The 19,378-nt window shown below is 42.7% G+C and overlaps 1 protein-coding gene across 2 annotated transcripts in view; it reads left to right on the top strand.

Annotated features, from left to right (window-relative positions):
• LARGE1 (LARGE xylosyl- and glucuronyltransferase 1) overlaps positions 1-19,378 on the top strand; it is a 360,789-nt gene that overhangs the window by 5,150 nt on the left and 336,261 nt on the right. The gene's annotated exons all lie outside the window — the stretch shown is intronic.

Below are 19,378 nucleotides of genomic sequence, written 5' to 3'. Positions count from 1 at the left end.
TGTTGCCAACTCCTGCATTATTTTCTGTTTTTTTTTTTTTTAAATAGGTATATCTTCATATTTATGGAAGGGACCCTGAAAGGTCATTGAATCCAGCCCCCTGCCTTCACTAGCAGGACCAAGTACTGATTTTTGCACCCCAGATCCCTAAGTGGCCCCCTCAAGGATTGAATTCATAACCCTGGGTTTAGCAGGCCAATGCTCAAATCACTGAGCTATCCTCTGAAGCTCCAGTTCTTGGAGTCATGTAGTTATGTGAGAATCTCAGCCTTTTTTTAATTTTTTATTTATTTTTTATTTTTTTTTAAGTTCCTAGACCTCGGGGTTACAGAGAGCAGGTTAAAAACACGAACCCTAAAGGCTCAGTAACCAAAAGTCAAATCCAACATTTATTATTTTTAAAAATCCAACATTTATGCTTTTTTGGAACCTGACTCATGAATTTTGAAATACTTGGTGTTGGCAATACTGCTATTCTTCTACAGTAAAATGTAGACGTTGTCACACATTTTTAGTAGAAAGAGAGCAAGGATTTGTGCTCATTTAAAAAAAAAATAGATTTTCTGCACTTATTTGGATTCTTCAAGATCAAATGTGCCATTGAATTAAATACTTTTTTTTAAATTGAAGTGGACGAGTGGAACAATGATGAGTTTGAGGATCCTGCAAGGAAGAAACTTCTGATGGTGTCATTATCATTGAAATATTATAATTTAAATCCCTGTTCCAGACCTTCCAGTATCTCTTCAGGCAGCTGTTCAACATCAGTTTCATTCAGGAGCAGACTGTGTTCATCTTCAACAACCATCCCAAAATGACACAGATCAATCAATGATTATGCCATAAAAATGAATGAAAGGCAAAGACTTGAACTTGATAAGAAAGTTGCAACCTTCTTTTATGCTGACAACATCACCTTCAGTGTTGCGCAAAATGATCAATATAGAGAAATGGTTGAAGCACTTAGCTTTGGATGTACTCCTTCAGAGACATTTAAACTTGCAGGCATACTAGTAGGTACTACAAATTTTCAGGAAAAACTGAAAGAATCCGCATTGACATTAAGCACTTGTCTACACAGTTGAGCAATACGCACTAGAGGGATGTGATTGCTAAAGTATGGCAACATATTGTGCATTAACTGGCCCATGTAGACACTACTGGCGTGAACTAAATGTTCTCTCATGCATGTTAATGTCATGCATGTTAACATACAAAAAGGAACTTTTAGTTCGCACCAGCGGGGTGTACATGGATCAGTTAGTACACAGCATGCTGATATGCTTTAGAAATCACACCTCTCTATCGCACGTTGCCGTGGCATATAGACAAGCCCTAAGGCAAAACTGTTGGTCTTTTATGAAAAATGACCTGATAATGGCTTCAAGAATTCATATAGGAAAAGATTCCTCCTTACTTAATGGTATTGAGTCTACACCAAGCTGCCCAGGAAATGCAGAGAAAAGTATGATAATTAGGTGTTTGCCATTTGCTCTGACAGCAAAAATACATAATTAAAAAAAAAAAAAAAGAACTTCTTGGGTGCAGTCATCCTAAACTTTCATTCACTGTTCAAACTTCATTGAGAAAGACGTAACATATAACATGGACCTAAAGAATGTTATGTGATTTTTTTTTTTAAAAATTCATCCACAATCACACACACATCTCAGGAATATGAGGGAGGGAGGGAGACAATGAAGGTGGCTTTAAGTCACCATCCACACTCCCCATTCTTGGGGCTGGCCTGCCACTTGACTAGTTCCTTTTGTAAAGTAGAGCCGCTTCAGGGCTGCTGTGCTAAACATTGGCTGTCAACAACAGCCTGGGGCTATTGTGGCTGATGGGGGTTGCCAGGATGCTCATACACAGTGGCCAGGCCTTCTTTCTCCCTGCCATACCTCCTGTCTTGGGATCCATAAGGAGTGGAAATGGCTCCTATGCCACCAGAAAATTCTGTCATACATGCAGAGTCCCCAGGAAACCAGATCAGCTGTCTTTCTAACTGCTTTAAGCTGCTGGGAGTGGGGAGAAGATCAAGTCCCGTGTTTCAACAACTTCATCCACCTACCATAGGAATATTGAAATTTCCATTGAGCACAAGGTGGACAAATTAGAACGCAGCACTTATTTACATAAGCAGGGAGTCTAGAAAGTCCCTAAAGTTTCCAAAGCAACTGGAAGGGGATTTTTGGAGGGTCATGTGAGATTACAGGTTAATTACACTATTGTAACAGTCTCAGTGGAAAAATAGTGATCTAATTAACAACAAAGAACTGGAAACACACAAGGACAAAATCAAAAAGCTATACAGCAAAGCTATGAAACATTTCCACCAGCGATTCCACAGGACTGATCCCAGAAACATCGGGCATCATACAATAGGTTGAGCACAGAACTGGAAGAAGAGGTTGAAATGTCACTTGTGGAGCGTAGTCTTGAGTTCCCTCCTTCTCTTGTGGCATTTCAGATTAAAGATATGGATTTCTACCCCAAAATTTATACATTAATGAAGATTGTGTTTCAAAGCAAATTTTCCTCTTTTTCCTTCAAAGGTCTCTCTTATGAATACTTGCATGACAAGTCTGACATGCTGAAGTTAGACTGTCTACTGGCTTTAGGTCTAATTTTTGCATGTTGTTCAATATATGTTAAATGTGTTAATTTATTTTAAAAAATAATAAATGAAGACTGGGGGAAGCAGGAAGAGAAGGCAGAAGCTTCAACATTTTTATTTACTCACAGGGAACATAAATGACACCATTGTGTTACTAGTGCATGAGAAACTGAAATTGACCAGGGTGTTTCCTATGCAAAAGGAGTTCTTCTGGGGGGCAGGGACTGTTGTACAAACATCTTGTAAACAGTAGATAATAAAATGGGGCCCAATCTGGTTGATCCCTCTGGGTGCTACTGCAATATTAAGGAATCATATGACTGGAAGGGACCTCGACAGGTTATCTAGTCCAGTCCCCTGCACTCGTTGGAAGACTAAGTATTAGCAGTAATTAAAATAACCACAGTAATAAAAGTGCAAAAAGTAAACCAGTAGTAAAAAAGGGTTTTAAAAAATTATTTGTGCTGTTTTTTAAAGCATATGATATATTCTGCTTCCAAGATACTGAAAATGCCAAAAGAATAAGCTAGCGTTCTTACCTTTTAAATATCTGAAAGGAAATTAAATATTTAAACTGCTTGGAGAAAAATATTTCCTTGCTCTTTTAAAGTTGTAACTTAATATTCTTTGTCAAAATAGTCTAGTTTAAGACACCAGAGAACTAAGTTGGCATAGACAGCTAGTAGCTGGTATAGAGATAGGCAGAAGTCCCTATAAATGAACATTAGGGGTCCGATTCTCCAATGAGTTGTTTATACCTATGCAGAGTAGGTGTAAAATGCTTCCAGGTTGGAATTCTCCATTCTCATTAGTGGTAGCATTTTAAACTTTCTTTGTACTGGGGTAAATGACTTTCTAAGGTGCAAAGCCTGAGAGAACAAATCTCTCAAATGTCCCTCATTTTGAGTGACATCACTTATTTTAGTCCTAAAGTTTCCTATGTTCCATGCAGGTTTGGTTGCTCCCTTCACTGTTGTAGAAAACTATTTGTCAGAAATAAAAAATCCTAAGGCTAGAGAGAGTCACTGACATGAAAGGAATCAATGCCAGAGTACTTTAAGCTTCTAGCATGGGTAATTTTTTAAATTATTTGTTGTTGTTGCATTCTTTATTTTGGGTCTCTCCCACATTTGGTCTTGTCAACGTGACAGTAGCGGATAACCGGCCCCTGAGTCTTCAAGTTATAGGCTGACTGTCCAAATGTTACGTGATTTAGAAAAAAAACATTTTGACTTTTTGGTTGAAACAATTTAGTTGCAAATGTCACTGTAGTAAGTGGTGGTTCTTCATTTATTTGTATTACAGTAGCACCTAGTGGCCGCAACTGAGAGACGAGTCCTAGGCCTGGTCTACACTGGGGAGGAAGGGGCAGGGGGAATTTTTAGTTAAGCAACTTCAGCTACACAAATAATGTAGCTGAAGTCGACATACTTAGATCTACTTACTGCGATGTCTTTACTGTGGTAGGTGGACTGCTGACGCTCCCCCGTCAACTCCGCCTGCTCTTCTTGCTCTGCTGGAGTATTGGAGTTGATGGGAGAGTGCTCGGCGGTCAATTTATTGTGTCTTCACTAGACACGATAAATCGACCCCTGCTGGATTGATCATTCCAGAGGTAAGTGTAGAGATGCCCCTTGTGTGCTAGGCAGAGTACTTACATAAGAATGTAGGAACAGCCACACTGGGTCAGACCAAAGGTCCATTTAGCCCAGTATCCTGGCTTATGACCGTGGCCAATGCCAGGTGCCCCAGAGGGAATGTACAGAACAGGCAATCATCAAGTGGTCCATCTCCTATCTCCCATTCCCAGCTTCTGGCAAACAGAGGCTACGGAAACCATCCCTGCCTATCCTGGCTAATAGCCATTAATGGACCTATCCTCCATGAACTTACTTAGTTCTTTTTTGAACCCTCTTATAGTCTTGGTCTTCATAACATCCCATGGCAAAGAATTCCAAAGGTTGACTGTGCATTGTGTGGAAAAAATACTTCCTTTTATTTGTTTTAAACCAGCTGCCTATTAATTTAATTTGGTGACTCCTAGTTCTTGTGTTATCAGAAGGAGTAAATAACACTTCCTTATTTACTTACTCCACACCAGTCATGATTTTATAGATCTAGCTATCATATCCCCCTCTTAGTCATCTCTTTTCCAAGCTGAAAAGTCCCAGTCTTACTCATCTCTCCTCATAAACATAAGAAGAAACAGCTCCTGATTAGACGGACTTAGTTTGCTGAGGTAGATGTGTATTGAGGTGGTTCAAAGTGATATCTGTTACTGTTTGTATTTATTTTTATTTTTTTCAGTTGTGATTTTATTGTCATTTTGATCTTAAGTCATTTATAGACCACTAATTTATGTAATGGTAGATTTCTTAAATGTTGTAGAATAGTAATTAAAGCCAAGATCCGGCATTGTTATCCATTGGCAGAAAGTGACACTCTAGTAGACTGCATTGTAGGCTTGGGACTTAACCATGTATTTATTTGTATCAACTTTATATTTTTCTTGAAAATACTGAAATATAATCTTAGAATAAATTTGGTCAAAAAAATCTAGTTTTGCAGGATGAAGACAGATCCCACTGCATCTGTCCAGTGATGATAATTTATGCAGGTGAAATGAATCTAACATGGCAGGTTCTGAGTCAACCGTCCCATATGGCTGGCAATCCAGGTTCCCTTGTGTTTTCCTGTCCCCCCTTCCCCTGAGCTGTATGACACATGCATACAGTATCTGAATTCATTGTATAACAACTCTCTGATCAATGAGGACTGGGTCCATAATGTCTCCTTTAAATCAAGAATGCAGCTATAACTTGCTGGTGAAAATTTAAGCTTTGGACAGAACAGTAGTGTTCTGGCAAGACACAGATAATGTTGCTAGAAAGAGAGAAACACTTAGAGGAGTGGGTTATAACACTGACTTCAGCCATTGCAGAGAGAATCCATTCTCTTATTTTCATGGTAGTGCATAGTCTGAGGTTCTTATTAGACTCACTGCTGCTCCTAAATAAGCAGATTGTCACAATGCAAGGAAATACCTTCTTCCATCTTCAGCTAGTCATTCCTCTGTGATTCATGAATTTGTCACTGATTGCAGCTCACTCTGCCTGGAGATGACTGTGAAACTTCTAGCTAGTGCAAACAACATACTTTCTAAGATATACAAATCAAAGTGAGCCCATCATGCTAGTGTTCCTCATGCTCCACTGGCTTCCAGTTCCTATCTGGATCTAATCAGATTCCTGATCATTTTGCTCAAAGTGCCACTGCTTGATCCGAAGTCAATGAGAACATTTACACTGACTTCAATAGGCTTTGGAGCAGACCCTTAATTGTCTGGGTCTTAAATATCTTGCTGTGGCATCAGTTTCTGCCACTGCTTATGCTTAGTAGTAACTTCTTCTATGAGTAGTCTTACTGACGTCAATGCAGCTAATCATGGAATGAGGTACTATCCATTATAAGGATGGCAGAATTCTTCCTCTTAGAACAGAACTGAGCTCAGCTGTGATATTTGGCCTTCAGAGAATAGGGTGAAACTTCTGGGGGCAAAGAGCTCTCAATGGAGGGTCCCCAGCATAGAACTCTATTACCAGAGCCCATGATGAGCCTGAACCTGGTCCACTTGACAGCATGCTGCATGACACATTGTTCTGCACTGTGGCTAATGAGCAATGGAGCATCCTAGATAAAGAAAATAGTTGAAATCAAGGAGGGCAAGTAATGGACAAACTTGTGCAAATCACAATTTTGTATCTAATGCCTTGATGCTACCAGTGATGGGTGCTTTTAGAAATTCTTAAGGTAGTGAGGGATGGCAAAGGAAATGGTCCTTCATTCTGAACAGATTACTGATGTTAAAGCTTTACTTATTGTAGAGGGGATGGGGTGTGGCTTGGTGCCTGGGATGGACCACACTGAAAATGCCACATTCAGGGCAGACCGCAAGAAATAGGGCAGGTAATCCCCAATAACTGGTGGTTTCCTCTATAATTAAATTCACCAAACCAGTAATAAAAAAGGCTTCTGCAACACCCCACTGGTTAAGTAGAAGCAAAACACTGTCTCCTCTAGACATTCCAGCCCTTGACTTCCATCCTGACAATCAAGTCTAATATAGTGAGAGGTTATTGAAAACCCATTTCACCATGTGTGAGGTTCTTTCTAATCTCAAAGGACCAGCCACACATCTCGAGGTCAGTATGAATCTCAGATCTTACCCAAATATCACGCTGTCAGACAATCCTTAGTAAACTAGTTAAAGATTTAATAAAGAAAAGAATGGTTAAGGAATCATATGCATACAAATGATTGCAAAGTCCTTATATCAGGTTTGTAGCAGTGATGGAATAAACTGCTGGTTTGCAAAAGTCTCGCTGGAATCACTGAAACAGATTATGGGTCATCAGTCCTTATTCAAAGCTTCCTTGTTAGAAATCCAGTCCAGAGAAATGAAGCAGGAAATGAAGACAAAATGGAGATGTTTCAGGGGTCTTTTATATTCTCTGCCATGTGCATGGAATTTTACAGTCTCAAACAAAGTCCACAGCCCCTGTTTGTGGACAGTTACTAGCCCAAGATGGAGTGCAAGGTTACATGAGGATATCACATGTCCTTACATGATTTGCTGATTCACAGGAGGTGGCCAAAGGCCCCTTGCTGTCTGAAGCATCCTCAGGAAGAGCTATCTGGATGGGATGAGTTTTTTTTCAATGGTCCATGGTGAGATTGGAGAATCCTTAATGGGCCATCCACATATAGCTGTCTAGCCTTGATGTAAATTCTATCTGGTGGGTGTCACCCAGGACTACAACACATGTGTAAGATCCAAATACATAGCCAATATTCGTAACTTCAGATACAAATATGATACATGCATATAAACAGGATAATCATATTTAGCAAATCATAACTTTTCTATTGACACCTTATATAACATACATGGTATAAGATTTATGGAAATTGTGTAACAGTGGTAACAACAGTGACATAATGGTTACCTTTCCTATACACAGCATCACAGGGGGATGGAATTTAAAATGTATGAATGAAATTTGCCTATTTTTCTTTAAATTAACTTCTCTGATTACATTTTTCCACTCACGAAAATGGGGCTGATTGCTGTGCTTTAATCTGTGCTTTTAGTGTGACTCAGGTGTGGTGCAAGCCAGGGTTTGAGCCAGTGCTCCTTAATAACAACATATACTGTAGTATTTTCTGTTATTTTAATACTCTGTCTTGAGCAGAACTCATTTCCACTGGAGTCCGAAGAGTGGGAATAAAACCAGTGATGAGCTGCCAAAATCATAACAACCGGTTCCCTCCTCACCCCAGGAGGGATCATGCCACCCCCCCGGACTCCTGCCCCAACCAACCCCCTGCGTTCCTTGATGCCCCCCCACCCTAGGGACCCCTGCCCCATCCACCTCCCTTCCCTGTACCCTGAGTACCCTCCGCCGCCCCATCCAACCCCTCCTCTCATTCCTGATGGCCCCCCAGGACCCCTGCCCCATCCAACCACCCCGTCTCTCCCCTGACTGCCCCTGGAACCTCTGCCCCTGACTACCTCCCACCGCCCAATCCAACCCCTGATCCTTTCTGACTGCCCCACCAGGACCCTTGCCCCTATTCAATCCCCCGGTTCCCTGCCCTCTGACCCCCCCACCCCCAAATCCCCGCCCCTAGCTACCACACCCCCTCCCTGCCCCCTTACCGCGCTGCCTGGACGTGGCTGGCGGCTACAGTCCGGCCGCTGCTGGAGCTGGGAGCCCGGAGACGCGGGGCCGGGACAGGAGTTGCACGGCCGGAGCCGGAGGATGTGGCGGGAGCCCGGCGGCCGGAGCCAGGCGGCTGGCTGGGTGGAGCCAGGGAGGGCTGTGGCCAGAGCTGGAGCCGGGGCTGCCGGAGCCCGGCTCCGTGGCAAAACAGCAGGGGCGGCTGGAGCCATGGGGCCGGGCCGGAGCTGGGGGGGACCGTGTCCAGAGCTGGGCATCCGGGTAGGTGGGGGCACTGCGGGGCCGGGGATGCGGCGAGCCGGGCGGCCAGGGACGCGGGGCCGGGGATGCGGCCGGGGCCAGGTGCGCGGCCGGGAACACGGGCCGGGCAGGGTCGCGGCCGGGACGGGGACACGGGGGCGGGGATGGGGGTGTGTGCCTGGGGAGGGTCGGGGACACGGGCCGGGCGGGAATCTGGGCGCGGCCGGGAGAGTCGGGGACACGGGCCTGGGCAGGGTCGCGGCTGGGAACGCGAGGCCGGGCCGGGCCGGGGCCGGGCGGGATGCGGCCAGGAACGCGGGGCCGGGCAGGGTCGCGGCCGGGAACGCGGGGATGGGATGGGGCCGGGTGCGCGGCCGGGTGGGTCGGGGCCAGGGCCGGGCAGGGTCGCGCCGGGAGGGGGACGGGGTCGGGGGAGGTCGCGGCTGGAGACCGGCCGGGGCACATGGCCCCCCCTAGTTTCCTACCTCAGCGTCGTCTTCCTGGGCTGGGGAAGCAAGGAGGAGCATTCATGGCAGGAGGTGGAGGCAGAGCTGAGGTGAACTGGGGCCGGGCAGCAGGGAGCGCTTGTTAAATTTAAATGTCCTTTTAGAACCAGTTTGTCCCACCGGAACCGCTGGTTCTAAAAGGGCTTCTAAATTTAACAACCGGTTTGCGTGAACCCGTGCGAACCGGCTGCAGCTCACCACTGAATAAAACCCAAGTCTCCAAAGTGAAACAACAGTATTGCATTAATCCAGTTGGCTACCAAGATCTACCTTTTCTTCCACTTGAATCTTCCCCCTGAAAATGACAATCTTTTTACCATGGCATTTTAATTGATGTTAGTAAAGTGCTTTGAAGATGAAATGCTTTAGATAAGTACTAAGTGCTATGCTGGTTTTCATTTGAGAGTACTTTTGATTAAAGAGGCTCCTGTAATGGTTTGTACTTGGTGGGGGACAATGGGACTGAGATGACTTTAAGTGTATTTGGCGTGGTTATTTTGTTTTGGCAAAGCATAAATGTAGACATGTGAGGTGTCATTGCAATCTGTGGCTCAGGAATAGCTTTCTGAGGCAGATGAGCATCTGTATTCTGGAAGCTTGCTCCACGGAGGCTTGTCTTGGAAGTGAATCCTGAGATTACTTTTTATGTCTTGAATATTCTATGCAGAACATCTAGCGTGAGTGGTGTGTGTGTGTTAACATGTCTCTGACAGCAGCTGTGAAGGTCCAAGCTTCTCTCATGCCTACAGCTTTGTTTTTTCCTCCCTCCCTCTCCATATCTGCATGAGACCAATTGACTAACAACTGAAATTCTCTGGAATTCTTATAGTTTTGCATCAGAAAATGCTGGGGATCCAAAAAGCAGAGAATCTCCTTCCTAGCTTGACCCAGTTTGTGTAAAAATACCTTCCTTTAAGACTACAGACAGGAAGACAAAGACACAAGGTTCTGATTAAAACACTGGCGTGTCGTCTCATACTCTGCATGTAATATAAATCAAGAATCAATTCAGTGTTGGTTAGAAAAATTTGCTTCATAATTGAGTTTGGAATACGACATGGAGAAAAAGCTGACTTTTATTCCAAGCCCGATGAACTGTTCTTGATAGAGGATCAATAAAACGTGACATGGGGCCAACTTTTTAGAAATATAACAATTTATAACATTATCTCAGGCATATTCCAGGGCATGAGGCCCCAATCCCTGGCCCATGGGAATCAGTGGCAAGACTCTCATTGACTTGAGCTTTGGATCAGAACTTTAATGCTAGTCTACACTGGCAACGTTAAAGCGCTACTGCGGCAGTGCTTTAACGTGGCTTGTGAAGTCATGGCAGAGAGCTCTAAAAAACCCACCTCCATGAGGGGAATAACTATTAGCGCTGGTAGCACGGCTTCCAGCCCTGGTGAACTGTCTACACTAGAGCATTACAGTACTGAAACTTGCTGCGCTCGGGGGGTGTTTTTTCACACTCCGTCAGAGAGAAAGTTGCAGCGCTGTAAAGTGCCAGTGTAGACAAGCCCTTAGTGTCTGATCCTGAAAGGTTTTTAGGATAAATAACTTCTTTTGTGTGGTCAGTGGCACTCATTGCCTCTCAAGATCCTTTAATAACAATTGTGTGGTTTTTTTTTTAATTTTTTTAATTCATCTATGAGTTTTCTTGGTGGTTGTCCTGAGAAAGGGGTTACTTATCTCACAAGACAATTTGGTCGTGAGGCATTATCGTAATAAACGTGATTTAATAATAATATAGGGTACCTATATGCTTGAATTCAGTGTTCATAAATGTCACATAGTGAGAAGTACATCACAGCATGTGCAAATGTGCAAGTTATACTTTAAATGAAATAGCTTAATTACTGCATGGCAATGCTAGAGTCGGCAACAATCTTGCTGAAAAATTCCTTAATTTGAAGCAGAAATCTAATGCTGGAGATTTAAAACCATTTCCTTCCTGCTTACTATTCAGAAAATACTGGCTTTAGCATTCAGATTCCTCCTGTCCCCCCCCCCCCCCCGTTTTAAACACTAAACAGTTAGTTTAATATGCAAGTTCTTATAACAGTGGTTTATGATCTCTAGATTAGAAGCAGTGTTTCTGATTAAAAAAAAAAAGATGGTTACTTCATTTTTTTTTATTTTGTGCATCACAATATCTTCTGAAAACTGTTCCTTGAGATCAGGGAGATCTTGTTTATCATGTTGTCTGCAGTTTATAAAAAGAGGTTGAGAGGCATGCACTACTTTAATGGCAATGTGGTGAAACCTTCTAAAAGTTTGCTTTTGGGGCTCAGTGTAATACTTCATTTCCTCTAGAGTCCATGGTTAAGATCCTAAGGCTATGTCTACGCTGGCAACTGAACGACAAAACTGTTGTCTTTCAGAGGTGTTAAACCCCTCCCCCCCTCCCCCCCGAAACACAAAAGTTTTGCCGATGACAAGTGCCGGTGTGAACAGCGCTTTGTCGGCTGGAGCGCTCAATTGTCAACAAAGCTAACATCACTCATTGTGGGTGAAAGTTTTTTGTCGATAGGAGAGCTAACAAACAGCGGTTACACTGCACGACTTTTAGTGGCACAGCTGTAGTGACATGGAAGCTGTGTAGTGTAGACATAGTCCAAGTAAATTTAGGCTCTCTCATCAACCCTAGTTTGCATTTTGGACCAGATTGTGGAGTGGTTACACACCCTGTGTAGCATTTATATTTAAACAATGGGGACTACTTGAGAGAGTCACTACTCCCTCTGAGATGCACAGAGTTGCTGTGCTGTGACCACTGCTTATTACACTTCCCCTAATCTTCTCACTGTCGTCTTGTGCTCCCCAGTCTGCCTTATTCTTCTGTGGTTTCTTGTCCAACATGATAGACCGAAAGCTTATTGCGGCAATAACTGTCTTTTTGGTTTGTGTTTTTACAGCACCTTGCACGACGGGTCCATGATGTCTTCTGTGGAGCCTGTAGGGATTACAGTAATACAAAACAAACCAAAGCAACTAATAATTAAAGCATTAGACAGTTTGACAAGACTGGCAGGACTTGTTTAAAAATTGGGCTGTTATCACTAAGGTTATTGTATGCATCTTTAAAGCAAACCCAAAGCCTCGCCATACAAATTAAAGCGTTTATGTGCTTGCCATCCAGAACTACAGAGGAACAGTAGGCTATTGGTGGCATTTGGTAATAATGGCTACAGTATTAAAATGAAGATGGAAAACTAACAACTAATGGATGGGGGGGGGGAAACAAACTCTGTAATCCTCTGGGACAATGGCTCTAGTCTAAACAACTTGTTCCTGTGATTTGTTACTTAATGCACTTATTTTTATTTGTCCCCTTCAGCAGAGAGCTCTGTCACTGAAGAGATTTGATAATAGCCTGGCTAGTATATTAGCAGTCATTTATACTCCTATAATAAAACAACAACATTTTGGCCACTTACAGATTCTGCTGGGTTCAAGTCATTTTCATTTGCTGCATTTCACCTCTGATCTCACCTTCAGTAGATGAGATTACATAGAACTAGATAAGGACGTTGTCCGTTCAGTTCTCTCCCATCAAGCCACAGGGGACCAGATATTTAAGTGAGATGGTTATGTTCCTCCCCCGCCCATCTACAGCTGGATTGGAACAGTGGAGAGGTATTTGTGTATTGCACATACATTAGAGGTATTTGTAGTTTGCATGTGTTATTCCTTCAGCAGCATTTGCCACTTGGATGGCTATAACCAATAAAAATTGAAAATGAGAGAAACATCACCTAAAAGGAGGAGGAAGTTGGAAACTATATTGGATTCATTTCTTTAATATGTATAAAATTTTCTGAGTTTCACAATTCAGTATTTCTGATGTCACTGACTTACAACAATAAACAGTGCAATGATAATGTTTATAGAGGCAAATTTTAAGATGTTAAATGAATAACTTATTCTAATAACACATACTTGAAGCTCTGGAGAGAGCATACACTGTAGTGATCTAACAGATACCATGTGAGGAGTATTTGTGGATTAGGGATAATGAGAAGTTGGGGTGTTGCTTATCTCATTTTGATACATTTAAAAGAGAGAGTTGACTTGGGAGGGATTGTTTCTTTGGTGCATTCTGGAAGGAAGCATTAAGTTTTGGGGGTGTTTCCTCCCCCAACCCTCTCCTTTTTCCCTTTGTGACTGCATCTTCTTACTAAATTAAAATGTCTTTTTTTAGCCATTACCTTATAATGGAAAAAGACACTTGTTCTAGAGTTAGTCTTTTATGTCTTCTAAACTGAGTTGACTCCCCTACTGTGACTTCAATAATGAATCATTTCAGAGGTTCAAAGGATTTAATGTGTTTCTGGTGGATCTGTGAGTCTCAGTTAGATAGTTAAAAGCAAAATAACTATAACAGGTTGGATGCAAAGAGCTGTCCCCTGCCAGCTTCTTTTTCACCCTCCCACGCCCCCCTACCCCCAAATGTTCAAAAGCATCTGCTCCTTGCCTCTTCTTTCCTAGGTGCTGTGTGTGCATGCATATTGATAAACACTTTATGAACAAAACTCCATGGAAAACCATGAGACACAGTTACTATGATGAGACAGGCAAGCAGTTCTGCCTCTATGACAGAGGTTCTCAAACTGTGGTCCACTGCTCCATTCAGGTGGTCTGCGGAGAGTTCCCTATAAGGTGTGCACCTGAGCGGCCGCACACGAGAGAATGAAGGGCCACCCACCTAATTAGTGGAGCTGAGCAGGCGTGGCTCCACTAATTAGGTGCCTGGACCCTGGAGAAGACGCACATGTAAGTGGTGGCCTCGGGGGGGGGGGGGGAATAGGGGGTAGGTGGGAGGAGGCAGTGGGGTAAGAAGAGGAGGTGGGGGGAATTTGGGATGTGCAGGGCTGCAGTGGCCAGAGAAAGAGGTGACTTTCCCCAGCTTCAAGGCTGCGGCTGCCTGGGAGAGAGAGGCCCTCCTTCCCAGCCCCAGATCAGGGGCTACTGCAGTGCGGGAGAGAGGGAGAGACCCTCCTCCTTCCCAGCCCAGCTTGGTGGCTGCTGCGGTGGGGGAGGGAGGGCACATCCATTGCATTAGAAAGGTAAGACTACGGATATTAAAATGAGTTGTGTGCTTTATTTGTAGAACAAAAAAAGTTTATAACGTTTTTTTTTATATAGCACTTTTATCCAAAGCGCTTTACAATAGTTAGCTAACGTTACAAACAACATTTGGAAAGATCATTAATTGGTCCGCTGAGACCCGCAGCAATTTTCAAGTGGTCCGTGGAAAAAAAAAGTTTGAAAACCACTGCTCTATGATGCAAGTAGCTGGTTGGTGAGGATAATTCTGGAGCAAATGAAAATGATACTACTGCAAATGAAACTGTCTTCTGTAGCTCTGCTGAATTATAACATCCCATAAATGTCTCTTTTCAGTTACTTTCTCCAAACCCCACCCCCCCCAAATACAGCAACAGTTTTTGCTGAAATTTTCCATACCACTCAAAAGTTACTATAAAACGCAGCTGAATGGATTTTTATCTGAACATGGTGAGGAAGGAGGTGAGGGCAGAGTATTTTTCAGCAAAGACTTTTTTTGGAGACTGTTCATGCTATGATAACGCAAATGGCTTTATTTTTGAAGTTTCAAACATGGTATATATGCCATTCTGAATGAGGCCTTCAGTTTTTCCCATTATCTGGAGGAAAGGTTGGTGGTTTAAGAAAGTTAGTTAGTAATTTTAAAACTGTGTTCTGAGTATGCATATTGAATTTTCTTCTTCATTTTCAGAAGCATGTACTTGTGTGCAGTGCTCCAGATTTTGCAGGTAGTTTATACTTAAAAGACCTACACTGTCTACTCAATTTGAGCCTTGTGGCACAAGGGAACTTCAGACATCGTGTTGGAATGACAACAGTATTGGGTAATGTAGATACAATGTGGTTCTCTCCTAACTCTGATACAAACCCTGTTCCAGTTTGTAGTATAGATAGAATATAAGTGGTCTGGTTATGAAGCACTATTGTGATCCAGCACCCAGTGTGCTATAACTGGGTTCCCTGACATGGCTGTATGTCTAGAATAGGTAAGGTTTTAATACTCATGCAGCAGGTTTCTGTGCCTGGAGATCCAGACTAACATTGAAGTATGAGAGTCAGTGGTTATTAAAATGAAAATTATAGGTGCTAATTCTGTGCATTAAGTGCTTATTTGACTACCAGTACCTGTAATTTAAAACCCATATACAAATCCTGGTTACCACAAACTAAAATAGTGTAAAGCTTGACAATTAGAGATGTTTGTACTCGTTTCTATAACAGTGGTGCTTAGAGACCCCCACTGAGGTCAGATGCCCCATTGTGCTAGGTGCTGCACACACACATAGTGACAGTCCCTGCTTCAAAGAGCTTATGATCTTAATAAACAAGATGATAGATGATGGGACGGGAAACAGAGGCACAGAGAGAAGTATCTTGCCCAAGGTCACATAGTAGTTGGTGGCAGAGCCAGGAATAGATCCCTGTGTTTCCAAGTCTCACTACAGTGACCTCTTGTTGTACCAGGCTGCCTCCCATGTTGATAGCATCTGCTGTAAGGTTTGCAGAGCCTTAGGAAGGTTTTTGTAACCCTTTGTGTCACAGAGGTGTAGATGAAGATTTAAATTCTGAAGGTATGTCTACACTGCATTGTAAACTCTGGTGGGACCCAGGTTTGTGGACTGGTGTTTTCAAGCCCATGCTTCAGTGTCTGTGCTGCACTGTAAACCTGGGTTTACAGTCTGGGCCCGGGTCTCACACCTGTGCTAACACATCCATACTGCATTAGGCAGACTTTCGGACTTGGCTCTGCAGTGTGACCTGTGTCCACACTCCATGATGACAGGGCTTGCACCCAAGTCGCTGTGGGACTCAGGCTCTGACCCACGCCCCTTTGCAGGGTCCCAGGACCTGGGTCCTGAGTGCTTGCTAACCTGAGTCAGGCTGATTTGTATGTGGACGGAAGTGGGGCTTGAGCTCGGGCTTGAACCTAAGTCAAAGCCAGGGCTTAATGTGCCATGTAGGCATAACCTGAGTGGTCAGAGTGAGGGGTTCTGTTACTAGGAGGATGCAGGAAAGTCCGATCTTTTCTGAGGGAGAGCTGAGCAGAAGGTTCTTCCAGGTCAAAGGTATAGGGGTCAGGCCTTGTTACTTCAAGGGAGGAGTAGCAGGATTTGCAGCTTGGGAGAAGGGGTACAAGCTCTTGCTGGCCTCTCACTCCTTTTTGTTATACTCAGCCAGTATGGCACCAGTGACTCCGAAGCGTACTGTCCTGATGGTCAAAGTGGTTTTTCATTTGCCTTTGAATTGCAGTCTAGAGTTCTGATGCCCCGCCCTCAATAACTTTCCTTAACTTTTTCTACTTATAAACTGCTGAGAGTTCGAAAGCTAATAGTTTAACCAAATGGAATTCAGATACAGTGGACAGAAAAGTACTTGTTTGGAGATGAATACGTAAGAGGAGTTGTGTCTAGTTACCTTCGGCAGGGTTCCATGCGCATTTAAGAAACAAAGCAGGGGGTGGAAGTTGTGCAAATGTGAACCAAATTTGCACAGCAAGACTTTTTTTTTTCCCTTTTAAATCAAAACATTTTGCTATTTCACTCTGCTTATTTTTTGACTGAGTTCCTTACCTCTTTGCATGCTGTAAAATACCTCGACATTGGTGAGAGGTGTTACATAAATTCAGTCACACTCAAATAACAAAAAACCTATCAGTAACAATAAAAGTCATCCTCTGCTGGGTACATGGTAGAGCTCATTGCGATGAATGCATTAACTTCTTTCTGTGCCATAGAGCTCCCTTTAAACAGCATTCTGAGGGCAGCTGTGGGCAGGGCCGTTCTTGACAGTGTGACTCCGGTGGAGCTGAGAGGGAGCCAAGTGGACAGCAGGAGAACCGAGAACACAAGTCTTCCATGTGAACAACGATGGGCTCTGTCTCATCTCCAAGTTTTATAAATTCTCTTTGCTGCTCATTTGGAGACATGTCCAAATCATGTTGAAGTCAATGGAAAGACTCCCATCCACTTCAATTGGGGATGGATCGTGACCTTGGTTTACACTGGACATGAGGGTAAGGGCCAACTCTCCCCAGGAAGGTGTTGGGAGAACTCTGTGTGTTTTTTTTTCCCATAGGAGGTGCCAAGGTAGCCCATAGTTAATCTTGTTTTTCTGGTATGATAATATATTATGGTTGGTCATAAAATTTAGACCACAAAATACTGGTGACATATACTGTAGCCACCTTAATGTGGGTGTTTGAACCTTGATAGTAGTATTTCCTGCCTCGGTTGTGATTTTCAACTGTGCAGCTTTTTCATTGTATCCGTGTGAGGTTTTTTGCTTGAATATATTCCAGATTCATCTGGTTTAATTAATTTTCTGTTTATTGCAGCTGTAGGATGACTTATAGTGAGGCCCAATATAAATAATCCAATGCACACTGTTTCTTGTACAGGGTGTGCACCAAATTGTTAGCATGACAGAAAGTGGTGCAATATTTTGTTTTTCCCCAGCGGGTGGTTGGAATGATTAGCTGGAAAATGAAATGGGGAAAGCATCTGGAAGGTAAGACTTTCCATATGGTTCCCTTGTCAAGATATCTAAGGCTTTGGTTTGATTTGGTTTTTACTTTCCTTCTCTCTTTTCTTGGGGGAGGGGGCCCAGAAATCTTGATTTAGAATTTTTAATTTTAATAAAAAATATCTGATAGATTTTAAGGCACAAGGGACCATTGTGATCATCTAGTTTGTTATCCTGCATAACACAGGCCATAGAATTCCAGCCAGTGATTCTTACACATAGCCCAATAAATTAAGGTTGAACAAGAGCATACCCTTTTAGAAAGACATCCACTTTTGATTTAAATATTTCCAGTGATAGAGAATTCACCACATTCCACAGTAAATTGATCCAATGGTTGACTTACTCTTGCTGTCAAAAAATTGCACCTTATTTTCAGTCTGAAATACAATACTGTACAATTTTTATAATTAACCATTGGAACAGTACACTAAGGGATGCGATGGAATCTTTATCACCTGAAATCTTTCTCTCAAAATTGGAAGTTTTTCTGAAGTTATATTCTTGCTCAAACAGCAACAAAGAATCCTGTGGCACCTTATAGACTAACAGACGTTCTGCTGCAGAACGCTATAAGGTGTCTAAGTGGTCACAGGATGTTGCTTTGCAGACAGAGATCTAGACCTAACACCCTCTACTTGCTCAAACAGAAGCTATAGACGTGGTGCAGGAATTCCTGGGTGAAATTCTATGGCCTGTGGAATGCAAGAAGCAGACTAGATGATCAAAGTGGTTCCTACTGACCTTAAAAACCCATGATTAATTAAAGAGCATGATATTTAAAAAACTGTAGGCGATCAAGGCCCAGATTGCTGTACCGTTACTCATGCTGAGTAGCAGCAAGTCCTCAATTTGAACAAACAATGTAAAAATATAAAAATAGCTTCAGGGTTGGGGAGGATACATTTTTATCAGTAGTTCTAGAAGTATGATAAGACAAATTACCCCAAAAGCCAAAGCATAAATGCATCCAACACCACCTCATAGAAAGGGAAACCAACTAATCATAGCACACACCAGCACCTGAAAATAAATCTCAGATTAGCTTCCTGAAGCAAGGTGGAAAAATGTATGCTTAAAATGTCTGGTGGGGTATAATTTACAATTGATAGATCTAATCATTTTCCCCCTTACCTCCGATTGGGCAGCCAAAGATTTGGTACCGTGGAAAAAATAGTTTTATCCTTCTTCAAGATGACTTGTAATTTAAGTAAAAAAAAATAATTTGTAATCGCAGCACCGTCTCTTAAGAAATCTTTCAGATGGTTATTTTATACCTTTTGAGCTAAACTAGCCATACTTGAAATATGCAGATCCATTTTCCATGGAAGGCTATTCTGTTTCTCCTCTGTAGTTTGTAACCTATAATTTAAATCAGTTTCTGTACCAAATGACTGGAGGATAGCTAATGTGATGCCAATTTTTAAAAAGGGCCCCAGAGGTGACCCTGGCAATTGCAGGCCAGTAAGCCTGACTTCAGTACCGGGCAAGCTGGTTGAAACTATAGAAAAGGACAAAATTGTCAGACACATAGATGAACATAATTTGTTGGGGAAGAGTCAACATGGTTTTTGTAAAGGGAATCATGCCTCACCAATCTAGTAGAATTCTTTGAGGGGGTCAAACAAGCATGTGGACAAGGGAGATCCAGTGGATATAATGTACTTAGATTTTCAGAAAGC

Source organism: Mauremys reevesii, linkage group 1 (genome assembly GCF_016161935.1).
Source record: "Mauremys reevesii isolate NIE-2019 linkage group 1, ASM1616193v1, whole genome shotgun sequence".
Taxonomy (NCBI): Eukaryota; Metazoa; Chordata; order Testudines; family Geoemydidae; genus Mauremys; species Mauremys reevesii.
Note: the sequence above shows the minus strand (reverse complement) of the source record. Positions and strands in the feature narration are given on the sequence as shown.